Consider the following 10,931-nt stretch of genomic DNA (forward strand, 5'->3'; position numbering starts at 1 on the left):
AGGCAGCGGATTCCTGGAGCACTGCTGGTCCTTGGCACAGGTACAGAGCTCACATCGCTGCCTTTGCCTGAGGATGTGCACAAAGTGAATGGATGTGACTCTGAACAGCTCAGGGAGGATTTAAGGTCGGGGCCCCAGCACAGATCATGGCCCTGTGCTCCCTAAACGGGGACTGTGCTGGGATGGGGCTTTGATGGCAAAACATCACAACGGCCCTTTGCTTCTTTCCCTGCTCGCTGGCAGCCCGTCACCGTTTCCGTGGTTTAAATGAGTGTCCAAAGGTCACAGCAAACTCAAGTCCCTGCCCAGTGGCTCATGTCGTCCAGTGAATAAGCAGCGGGTGTGCGGTGCCTGAATCAAAGCTCCCTCCTGCTGCAGAGCAGAGCACGGGGCAGCACTGGGCCGTGAGCCTGCAGCGCGTGCTCTGCGCCTGGCAGCATCCCACTGGGAGCGGGGCCACCGGGATGCTGCCCTGGGGATGCTCACCCAAAGGGATGCTGCCCTGGGGATGAGCTGCCCTGATGGATGCTGCCCCAGGGATGCTCACCCTGAGGGATAACTGCCCCAGGGGATGCTCTCCCCAAGCGATGCAGCCCCGAGGGATGCTCGCCTCGAGGGATATTCACCCCAAAAGATGATTACCCTGAGGGATGCTCACCCCAAGGGATGCTGCCTCAAGGGCCACCCCAGCCCCATCACCTCCCCCATGGGGCGTTTCGGTCCTGCAGCCACCACAGCTGTGTGCAACGCTCCGTGCAGTCTGTCAGCTGCAGCCGAGCAGGGGAAAGACGTGATGGAGCGCTGTGTCGCAAGGGGCAGGGGCACACAGCTGGGGCTGATGACGGGGAGCAAAGGCAAGCTGTTAACGCTGGGCCATTTCCGCTGCTGCCTGCACGGAGCCCACGCTGATTTTCTGCATTTCCTCGCTTTGCTCACTTCCAGGTGCTCATCCCAGGGGCAGGCCGTGGGGCCGCTGCCCAGCGCTTCCCGCTTAGCCCTGGATCCGCTCCAACGCACGTGAGCAGCGCGAGCCCATGGGGAGTGCCGGGAGGCGCCGCTCGGAGGGGCTTTCCAGCCACATCCACATCCACATCTGAACCCCACAGTGAGGCGAAGGCGTTGGGGAGAGGCCGAGACGGAGATCTGCTCACATCCCGGAGCACTCAGAGCGATGACTCAAAGGATTCCTGGCGTTGCTGCATGGCGAGGTGCAACGCGCTGCCACCGCCGCCGTCAGCACAACTGCGCTCCCTCGGACAGCTGCGAGCGCTCGCAGGTTTATAGGGCTTATTAGGCAATTTCCTATTAAAAATGTTTATGTGAACATATAAATATTAATTTATACAAAAATTGTCTGGCCCTTTGCACGCAGAACGGCGGAGAGGACACACGTCATAAATCCATCAGAACCCAGGGCCGGGTGTGGGGCGGGGGCAGGGGTGGGGTTGGGGTGGCTGAGCAGCAGCCGCGGGTGCTGCACGAGCTGCGTGCTGGGTTTTCTGTGCTGTGATTTCCCAATGGCCGCAGGAAGAGCAAGCACAGACCCGAGCTGGATGAAATCAAAGGAATTTTTTTTTTTTTTCATTTGCTGTCTTATGCGCTGACCGCTAAACCACATCCGTCGAGCCCGAGCCCAGCCCGTGAAACAAAAACTAGGCCAGGGCTTTTTGCTCCTTTCCCCCCCCCAGGCTGGTGCAAGAGATGGGGAACCCCTCCGTGCTGGCACTGTGAAGCTCTGTGCCGCCGATTCCCAAAGCAAACCCTCATGCCCCTCTCAGGTGAGCCAATGTGGGGACCACGCTGACCCCTCAGCTGCATATTTAGGGCTGCAGGACCAGGGCAGAGCAGCAGTGCCACCCCCCTGGCAGCCCGGGAGCAGAGCTCACATCAGGGGCAATGCGGCTGCGTGGGGAAGTTCTCACGTTTGGGAGCAGACAGCAGCTTTATTGTTTTAGTTTGCAAACCAAAACCAGCCGGGAGTTTCTGAAGTGTCTGCCATCCCCGCAGAGCTGTTTAGTCATGCCTGGTGTGCATGCATGTGAGACATTGCAGGGGAGGGAGGCTCTGGGACTTTGCAAAGATTAAAGATTTATGCTGACCCTTGAATGAGATCCAAGGGTGCTAATCTGCCCTGATCCTATCGTCTGCGTAGGGCGGATCTATTTCACTTTCCTTTATGGTGCTCCTGACTCACCGCTCTCCCACTGCAGCCGGCCGGGTGGGAATGGGAAGCACTGCCACTGCGCATTTGTTTGGGTTTGCATGTAAAGCCCTGGACCTGCCATGGGTGCAGCTCATAAAGGAAACCAGCGTGGATAAGATATGGGCGAGCTGAATGCTTGGAAACCACTCCCAGGCAAAAGCTGCCGTGGTTAGAAATCAAGGTGGAGTGATGTGCAGGAGGCACAGTGCTGGGCAGCAACGCCCAGCGCGTGAGAAAGGCGCTCACTGAGGTGGGCAGGGGGTGTGCTGCAGGGCCCCGTGTGCCCTGGGGCCAGCTTCACCCCGTGAGGGCAGCAGAGCCTCTGGGTCCCTCTGTCCCCCCCTGCCTGCAACTTCTGGCCCCCGGTGCCATGGGATCCAGGCAGCCCCTGGCGCTGAGCTGCTGCCTGGGAAGCGTCTTGCTCCATCACCAAAAGGCTCCCGATGGCTGCCGGGGTTTTATTATGGAAAGCAAAGTGTGGGGGAAAAGGCAGAGCTGTGTGGAAGGCAGAGTTAATCTCCTCTGCCCTGGCATAAAAAGGTGCGGCAGAGAGAAGCACGAGCTCCCAGCGCTGCCCAGGCCACGTGTCACAGCCGTCCTGGGGAGTCTGCCTGTCTGTCTGCCTGTCTGTCCACCTGTCCAGTTATCTGTCCGTCTGCCCAGCTGTCTGCCTGTCTGTCTGTCAAGCGGGCGGTGTCAGTCACACAGGGCTGTGCTGAGCTGACCGGGAGGCAGAGCGCAGCGTCTCGGATTTCAGCTCCCCCGGGACATCCTGTTCTCCCGATAGCCCAGGAGGTGTAAATATAGCAAATGCAAAGCAAGGCACTTTCCTGCCGTGCCTCGCTCGGGCTGCATTTAGAAGGGGCTGAAGCCTAGCAGCACAGTTGGAAACACCCATCTGCAACTGTTAAATAGGCAGCGTGTTTTATTTTTAGTTTAAAATGAAGTTCCTGTTTGTAAGGCCAGAAGGGTTACAGGAAAAAAAAAAAAAAAAAAAAAAAGATGAAGCAGGATCATTTACTGCGAGGTTTCTTTTCACGTGTCCTTCCTTCCTTCCTCCCTCCTGAGAAATAGGATGTGGACCGCGGCCGTTCCAGCCCGCAGCGTTCGTTAGCAGCAATGCCCGGTCCTGCAGGGCTGTCACACCTCGTGCCACGGCAGCGCTGCGCTGCCCGGCCGTGCCAAGCGCCCTTCAGGTCGGGTTGCTCCACCGAGCGCTTATCTCATGTAAATGAACGCTGCCTCTTCCTTCCTTTCTCTTTCGTCAGGCTGCGGGGTGACGGGAGGGTCAGCGGAGCACACCCTGATGGGCAGCGCTCGGCACTACCAGCCCCTCCAATTAGCACAGCTGGGGCTAACGAGCCCACCGTTCAGTGCACGGCCCCGTCCAGCTGTAGTCGATCAGGATGTGTGCGGTGAGCACCGTTTTGGTGCCTCCTTAAGGTGCCCTCCAGGAAAGGGGACGTGAGCTGCTGATGGGGATTCCCAGGAGCTGTGGGAGCCCTGGAGCACGGATTGGCTTCTTGCAGTGCTATGTGAAGGAGAGGAGGCTTTGCTTAATGAAGCAGGTTGGGTTTGGTGGGAAAGTGAGTGGGGGGATTTGGGTGGGGGGAGGAGGCACGTGCTGCTTGCAGGGCTTTGCCTCTTGTGCTCTGAGAGGGGGTCTGAGTGCCTGCAGCTTCTGGTGGGTGTCAGGTGGGATCCAGCCTCTCAAAGATTTGTATGCAGATACCTGCAGCTGATTCAGAATTAGGGCTGCCCCGATCCCTGCAGCCTTGTGGTGTGTGAGCACTGGGGCTTGAGTCCAGGCTAACATACACTGAGAAAAGATGAAGAGAAGGATGGGCAGTACGTGGCAGGAGGGACAAACTGAGACCTGGTGTGGCCTCTGCAGGGAGCCAGGGCCTTCTGCTGCTGCTTTTAATGAGAAAACCCCAGTGGAAATTTTAAACTTGGATCTCCATCAATTGCTCTAAGTTCAGGGAGCTCAGGAGGGGGAGTTCGGCCCAGTCCGTGCACCACAGCTATCTGCAACATTCACAGCCCAGTGCTTTTTTTTTTTTCCAGAGACAAATTCTGCCAAAGATGAGCACTTGGATGTGAGGCATTTCTCTTCTTTTTCATCCCTTTTGCTAATTTAATTCCCAGATCCAAATCTAATTGTTCTGTCTCAGGCTTCTGTGACCTGGGATACATCGCTCGCGGTTACGAAACTGCCGTGGCTGCGTCCCTCCCTGCAGTGCTATGGGATGGCCGTGGCACTCATCTGCAGCAGCTCAGCCCAGGGCAGGAGCCCCCAGCTTAGGCACCGGGCAGGTTTATTGCAGCATTGACTCACAGCCTTCTGACGCGACAGTGCGCAAAGCACTGCATTTCCTCATTACCGAAAGAGAGGCACAGAAGCCACACGCTGGCTCTCCCTTATTTTCATTCTTTCTTGTTTTCTTGGTTGTAGAATGAGAGCTAATCAGAGCGATGCTCTCCAGCAGGCTTCTGTGCACGGCGTTACAGTGAGATCTGAAATTCCTTTTGCTGCTCATGCATACAAAGCAGGAAGAGCGAGCACGGCTGCAGACTGTTTGTGCTTTCAGATGGTCTCGCCAAGGAAAAAACAACAGGGTAGCGGGAAGAAAGCGCATTTGCTCGGAAACACGTCTGGAGTGCAGCTCCCCAGTGCTCAGCCTAGGGCAGGGCAGGGACACAGAGAGCCCTGCAGCCATCCCAGCACACACCCACAGCTCCTGCTGCACGGCGAGGTCAGCAGCCTGCAGAGGAACGCACTGGGCACGTCGTTCCTTCTGCTCTGCAGCCCTGCTGCGCAGTGCCACGTGAAGCACTGATTAGAAAGTATTCATAGAATGGCTTGGGTTGGGAGGGATCCCGAAGACCATCCAGTTCCAACCCCTGCATTTATTGGGTACCTCCAGCAGCTCAGGCTGCTCGGGCCCCACCAGCCCGGCTTGGGCCCCTCCAGGGATGGAGCATTGGGTGGGTTCCTCTGGCTTGCTGCACACAGCCCTGGTGGCTGGGAACAAGCACCCAGCTGTTTTCTTTGTTTCCAAGTGACGCTCAGTCCCCAAGATTATCTCCCCTTGGCTGTGACAACATGGAACATTGGGATCAACAAGTAGACAAGTGTTCCCGTGCTCTGCATCCATGCATCTGATAATGGCTCGCTGCAGGCGAAACCCCTCCCCGCGATGTCTTATGTGCTTAGAGAGAGGTGTTGGGAGCCGGGGGCTGTGGTTAGGGCTGGGTGGCACCGGGTGACGCTGGGGTGAGGCTGCGGAGGCGAGGAGGCGAGCGAGAGGAGCGCTTTAGTGAAGCTGCACCGCCCTCTGCTGGAGGAACGCAGCAAGGACACAGAGAGGGAAAGGGGTGAGGAAAAGGGGCTCGAAGCTGTTGGGTAACGCAGGGATGCCGTGGCCGCAGAGTGCAGAAGGGTGGCCTCGGTGGGATTGGGATGTATAGAATCACAGAGCCACAGAATGACGGAGCGACTTAGGCTGAAAGGGACCTTAAAGATCACAGAATGAGGGAATGGTTGGGATGGAAGGGACACTGAGTCCGCCAGCCACAATCCCTGCCATGGGCTGGGTGCTCCCAACCTCAGGCTGCACAGAGCCCCATCCATGGCCTTGGGCACATCCAGGGATGGGGCACCACAGCTCTGTGCAGTACTGCTGGGGCCTCACTGCTCTGAGTGAAGAATTTCCTCCTCATATCTAATATAAATCTCTGCTCTTTTCATTCCATATAGAGGAACGTGAACCATGGTTACCTAAATTTATCAGGCATCAATAAGGGCCATCCATGGTTCTGTGCCAACCAGCCACAATGCAGCCCTGTTTCAAATCTGTTTTTGCAAACAGGGTGGCAGTGCCTCTCCTGACCCACCCCCATGGCCACCTCTCACCTTCAGTGCTGGGAAGGAAGAAGAAGTGGCTGGGGGGCTTCAGGACTGTCCTGAAGCTGTGACCTGCAGCAAACAGCCATGTGTGAGCGAGGAAGTAATGCTGTTTTGGGCCCCAGGGCCTCAGCCAGCACCTCCCCAGTGCTGCAGTCTCCCACGAGTGCTGGCTTCCTCCAGATTCAGTAGGACACATCTGCACATTGTGCTTGGACTTAGTGCTGGAAGAATGCTTTCTTTTCTTTTTGGATTTTAATACTAAATTATAGAAAGGGTGAAATGCTGTGACTTAGCTGGTGAGGGCTCTGACTGTGCAATAAATCTGCAAGCGTGGGCCTGGCTTTTGCACAGGACCATGTGCAAGTGCCAAGGTCTCTGCTAATAAATCTGACTGGAGAACCAGGAGGAAACTTTGTTTTTAACTTACTGCAAACAGCAGGCTCTTTTTCGCCCATCATTTTTTCCCCTCTCTCTTCTGCTGATTCACACTCCCGTTGTCTCGCGGCGGGGAGACTCCAGCATTCCTGAAGGTCATCGCCTGCATGCAGCAGCTCACGCTGCAAAGTGCTTGCCAGCCTCTACCGAATCAGAATGCTAAAGCAACTGCGATCATTTCTATTTTCCTTGTCAGCAGTGGAAAACCTTGCAGCCTGCCAACCTCCTAGCTGCCACGTTTCCAGTCTGCTGGGCTACCAGAAGGCAGAAGAGGTGCAGAGAGGTAATTCCTCCCTGCAGACCTGACACCACGCTGCCTCGGTGGCAAAACACCCTGAGGATTTTTAAATGGATTCACCTACGGGTGGTCCCTTCTGAGATCTGGGAAGCCCAAAGCCAAGGAAAGCACCTGCCTGACCCAGCAGCCCATCTCCCAGGTGAATACCAGGACTGTTGGCAATGAGATGTGGATGTGCAGTCAGGTTCCTGCAGGACTGCAGCCTCAGAGACTCCCAGGCTGTGCCTCCTACCCTCTTGTGCCTGGTCTCCCCAGTGTGTTAAACGCATTGTGCCATCCTGCACAGGACTGAAAGGAGTGCTGTCAGCATGCAAACATCACTAAGACAATAAGAATTACAATTCCATTTGGACTGCATTTCTCCCTTTCAGTGGCAAAGGATTATTTCTGTTTTAGCTCAAACCAAAGCAGCACAATAGACAGGTTTCTTGCTGAGGTGTGGGGAAGGTGCAGTGAAATCCTTCCTTTGCTTTTTGGGGTTGTTTAGTGAGTTTTTATGCTGTGCCCATACCCAAAAGCCTCACAAAAGAGCAAACCTTGAGTACAGCTGTGGGAAGATGCAGGTCACTGCCCCTGGCTGCTCCAGGTGTGCAGGCAGCATGCTGGATACGGGTCTGGTGATTCAATGTCCAGCTCTACTTGTTCTTTAGGAAATGGAAGTACAGCAGGAAGAGGAATAACTCTTCTGCTGTTAGTAGGAGGAGTTAACAACGGGCCCCAGCATGGAGCAGCTGCTGTGTGGGGGAAAATCTGCCTGATTTGTTATGGCTTTAGCCAGATCTCGGGGTACCACCAATTCGGGGTGGGGAGAGAGGGGGGAAGGGCTTAAATCCAGCACGTGGGCTGGGATGGCATTTCATCTCATGAGTTTGTTGATGTGGATCTGATTCACTGAGCTGAGAATGACGGTGTGCCAGGCTCTGGCTGCTGCTGCTGGGACACGCAGCTCTGGGCAGGGCTGGCAGTGGCCACTCACTTTATCCTTTTCCCTCTCAGCACTTTTAACATAGGCTTCACGCACTTGTATTAACTAAGCTCTCATCTGCCTGTTTTTCTTTCTCTGTTATTTCAATAGGACTCGGAAGTGCAGGATGGGAGCAGACCCCACCTGCTGGTGCTGCACAGCAAAGCTCACAGCCTGGGCCTATTTGCTCGCAAGCTCAGCTCCGCGTTTCACCCTCTGTACAACAGACAGCTGATCTGGAAGGCACCTCAGCTTCGAGGCCATTTTACACATGGCCAGCTCCATCCCTCTCGAGAGAAAACTGATGGCAAAGTGAGCAGAAGGCACACGCAGGGCATGTGTGTTGCCTCCTTTAAGCATGAAACACCAGCAGGCAGAAATGCAAAATCTCACACCAATAATGATGCTGTTGTTTGGTCGTGTTGTCTGTTCAGCAGCAGTGCCACGCAGCCAGGCTCTGTAACTAAGCAAATCAATTAGTTTTCCTGTGTGCACCAGCTAGCAGGAGTAGTCTGAAGACAAATTAAAAAACTGTCCAGTAAGACATTCTATTTTGAGATGAGCTGTCCTATTTTTCTCATGCTAATGACAGACTCGGAAATCTGTGCACAATTTAGCTCATTATTAGAACTAATTGGTGCCAGGCATTCCGTCCCCTTTGATACAGCTAACCACGGGCAGGAAATTTTCTGAGTTAATGAACCATAAAATGGATTAAGAACTTTCAAAGTGTAGTTCATATCACAGCTCAATCGGAAGGAGCACAGTAGCTGGCAAAGGAAAGCCATGCGCTGGGGTGGAAAAGCATATGCACAGCCTCCTTCCCTGACACCAGGGAGGGGGAAATTTCTCATCCCTTTGCCGCAGAGCAGCCTCATTGAGTGCAGCACCTCCACCAGCAGCACATGGTGCAGCCCAGCCTGGTGGGATGGCTGCAGCAGAGATGGATGGAAACGGGCTTTTTCCTTCATGTGCAGCACTTAGCATTCCTCCTGTGTAACACCGAGTGGAGAGAAAGCAATTAATACAGATCCCCCAGCAAGGTCGGCAGGACTGCCAGGCAGATGAGGTGCCAGTAGGAAATGTAGCATGAACCCTCCTGGTGTGGATGGCATCGCTGATGCCAGACTGTCATCCCCTGTGGTTTCATACAGATCTCGTTCTGTTTGGTTTTGTACACCTGTTTGATGGCCCTCAATAAGAGCAGATTTCTTCCCCCTTTTTCTTCTCTGGTGGTTTGGGAAAATAATGTGGCGTAATTTAGAAAATTTCCTTCTGGTGGTGATGGGGAAGAACTCATTGCAGGTGCCCCAGAGTGGGATACAGCATTGGGCTGAAGGGTGCCAAGGAGAAACAGTGAGCTGGGGCCCCAAGGGGAGCAGGTGAAATGGGTTATCCTCAGATGGAGGCACAGAGCACCTACAGCATCAAGCAGTGCTGACTGGAAATGTAACACTCTCTATGACCTTTTGTAAATATTTTCCTGAATCTGCATGGAAAAATCTGAAGCCTTTGTTCTTAGCAGACGTTGCAGAGCTTTTGTTTTGTTTTGGTTTGTTTTTTTTCTTTATCCAAACTGAATGAATTTTTATTTCCTCTGATGGCACAGCAATACAACGTTTCATGTTATGACACAAATTTGGTAATGTAGGCAATTTGCACCTTAGATAAATGATGCACCTATCCTAAACATACTTGGAATGGAGCTTTGTGTCGTCGGCTGTATCCAGAGGTTCTCCTCTCATGGTTTACAGCCTGCACAGAATTTCCAGGAAATGTCTAGACGCAGAAAGTGATGATCCCAGCCCTGTCTTTATCTGCTCTTTCTTCTAATATGGCCATCTGCAGCCCAGTCCTCCTCAGCTGCCAGAAGCACCCTGCAGTCCATGGCAGCAGTAATTGCATTGCTCCAAGTGCTCTGTGCTGCTGCAATAACGAGTGCAAAGACTCCCAGGGTGCCTCTGCAGACAGCTGACAGCGGAATTGGGAAGCAGAGTCAAAGTCTAAAGACCTGAGAAACCCTGCACGGAACAGTCAATAAAGTTATGTGCCCAGCTTAGTGCTGAGTGCTCTGTGCTGAGCACAGAGCAAGGGATTGTGGAGGAATGCCATCGTTTGAGGTAGATGCAAAAATTGTACTGTTAATTCAGTGAAATACACGATGCCACCCCTTTGCATTTAGACACGCAGCTTTTGTTACGCCACAAATGATATGCCACAGACTTTATTGGGAGGAATACTCAGAGTGTTCAACGCAGACATATGAGAACCTGCAAACGCCTGCAACACTCTGCAGCTTCCCAAGGCCTGCTGAACAGACACAGCATCCCCGCCTGCTGGCTCTGCAAGCAGCTGATACGAATCACAACGTCTGTTGTCTGCAAACACACCACAAATGAGAGATTTCCTCCATGTAGGATATGCAGCCCGTGAGGAAGATCTCTCTGGTTTCTCTGCAATACAGGGGAGGGGAGCATCGTGTTGCTGTTCTCAGCTATAGAAGTGCTGGGTAACTCCTGCCCCATTCTGTTTCAGTAGTGAATTAGCAAATTAGATTTGCTTCCAGGAGTAAAATACGCATTTATCATATAATTGAAAACACGACCGCTGCATGAGATGTGCTGTTGCCTGCTGCACATCTGCTTCCAGTGTTACATCAGGAAACTTTTCTCTCTGAAATGATGACAGACATCTGCAGCAACCTGCTGCTTTGATCAGCTCCCGGCTGGCTCTGCAGCCCGAGTGCTGCAGCTTCACCTCCTGCAAAGCCTTCAGCACGCACTGCGCAAACCGGGCAGACGGGGACCTTGGGAGCTGTTTCCTCCTGTGCTTCAGCAATAAACAGAACGCTGCCAGCTCCTCGGGCAGGGATGTTGTGCGGCAGCAAATCCTTCTCAGGCTGCTCCAGGAAGGGGCAGCTCAGGGGGCTCCGTGCCTTTTCGGATGGAGTCTGTGTTGATAACGGCGATGAGCGACGATCTCCTGGCCACACACCAGTTACGTTCCTTGCACGTTGCATCTCTTCTCTTTGACACGCTCCCGGAACCCCAGTACAAGGGAGGCCAGGACACACAGGGAAGAGCCCAGCAGAGGCCTCCAGGGTGGTGCGGGGCTTGGAGCG

The 10,931-nt window shown here is 54.0% G+C and overlaps 1 long non-coding RNA gene across 1 annotated transcript; it reads left to right on the plus strand.

Annotated features, from left to right (window-relative positions):
• Positions 1 to 3,661: 3,661 nt before the first annotated feature.
• On the plus strand, positions 3,662 to 4,948 carry LOC125698698 (uncharacterized). The gene is made up of 2 exons (XR_007379274.1): positions 3,662 to 3,771; positions 4,659 to 4,948. It is a non-coding gene; the product is annotated as an uncharacterized LOC125698698 (long non-coding RNA).
• Positions 4,949 to 10,931: the final 5,983 nt, after the last annotated feature.

The sequence above is a fragment of the Lagopus muta genome, chromosome 11 (genome assembly GCF_023343835.1).
Source record: "Lagopus muta isolate bLagMut1 chromosome 11, bLagMut1 primary, whole genome shotgun sequence".
In the NCBI taxonomy this organism is placed as follows: domain Eukaryota; kingdom Metazoa; phylum Chordata; class Aves; order Galliformes; family Phasianidae; genus Lagopus; species Lagopus muta.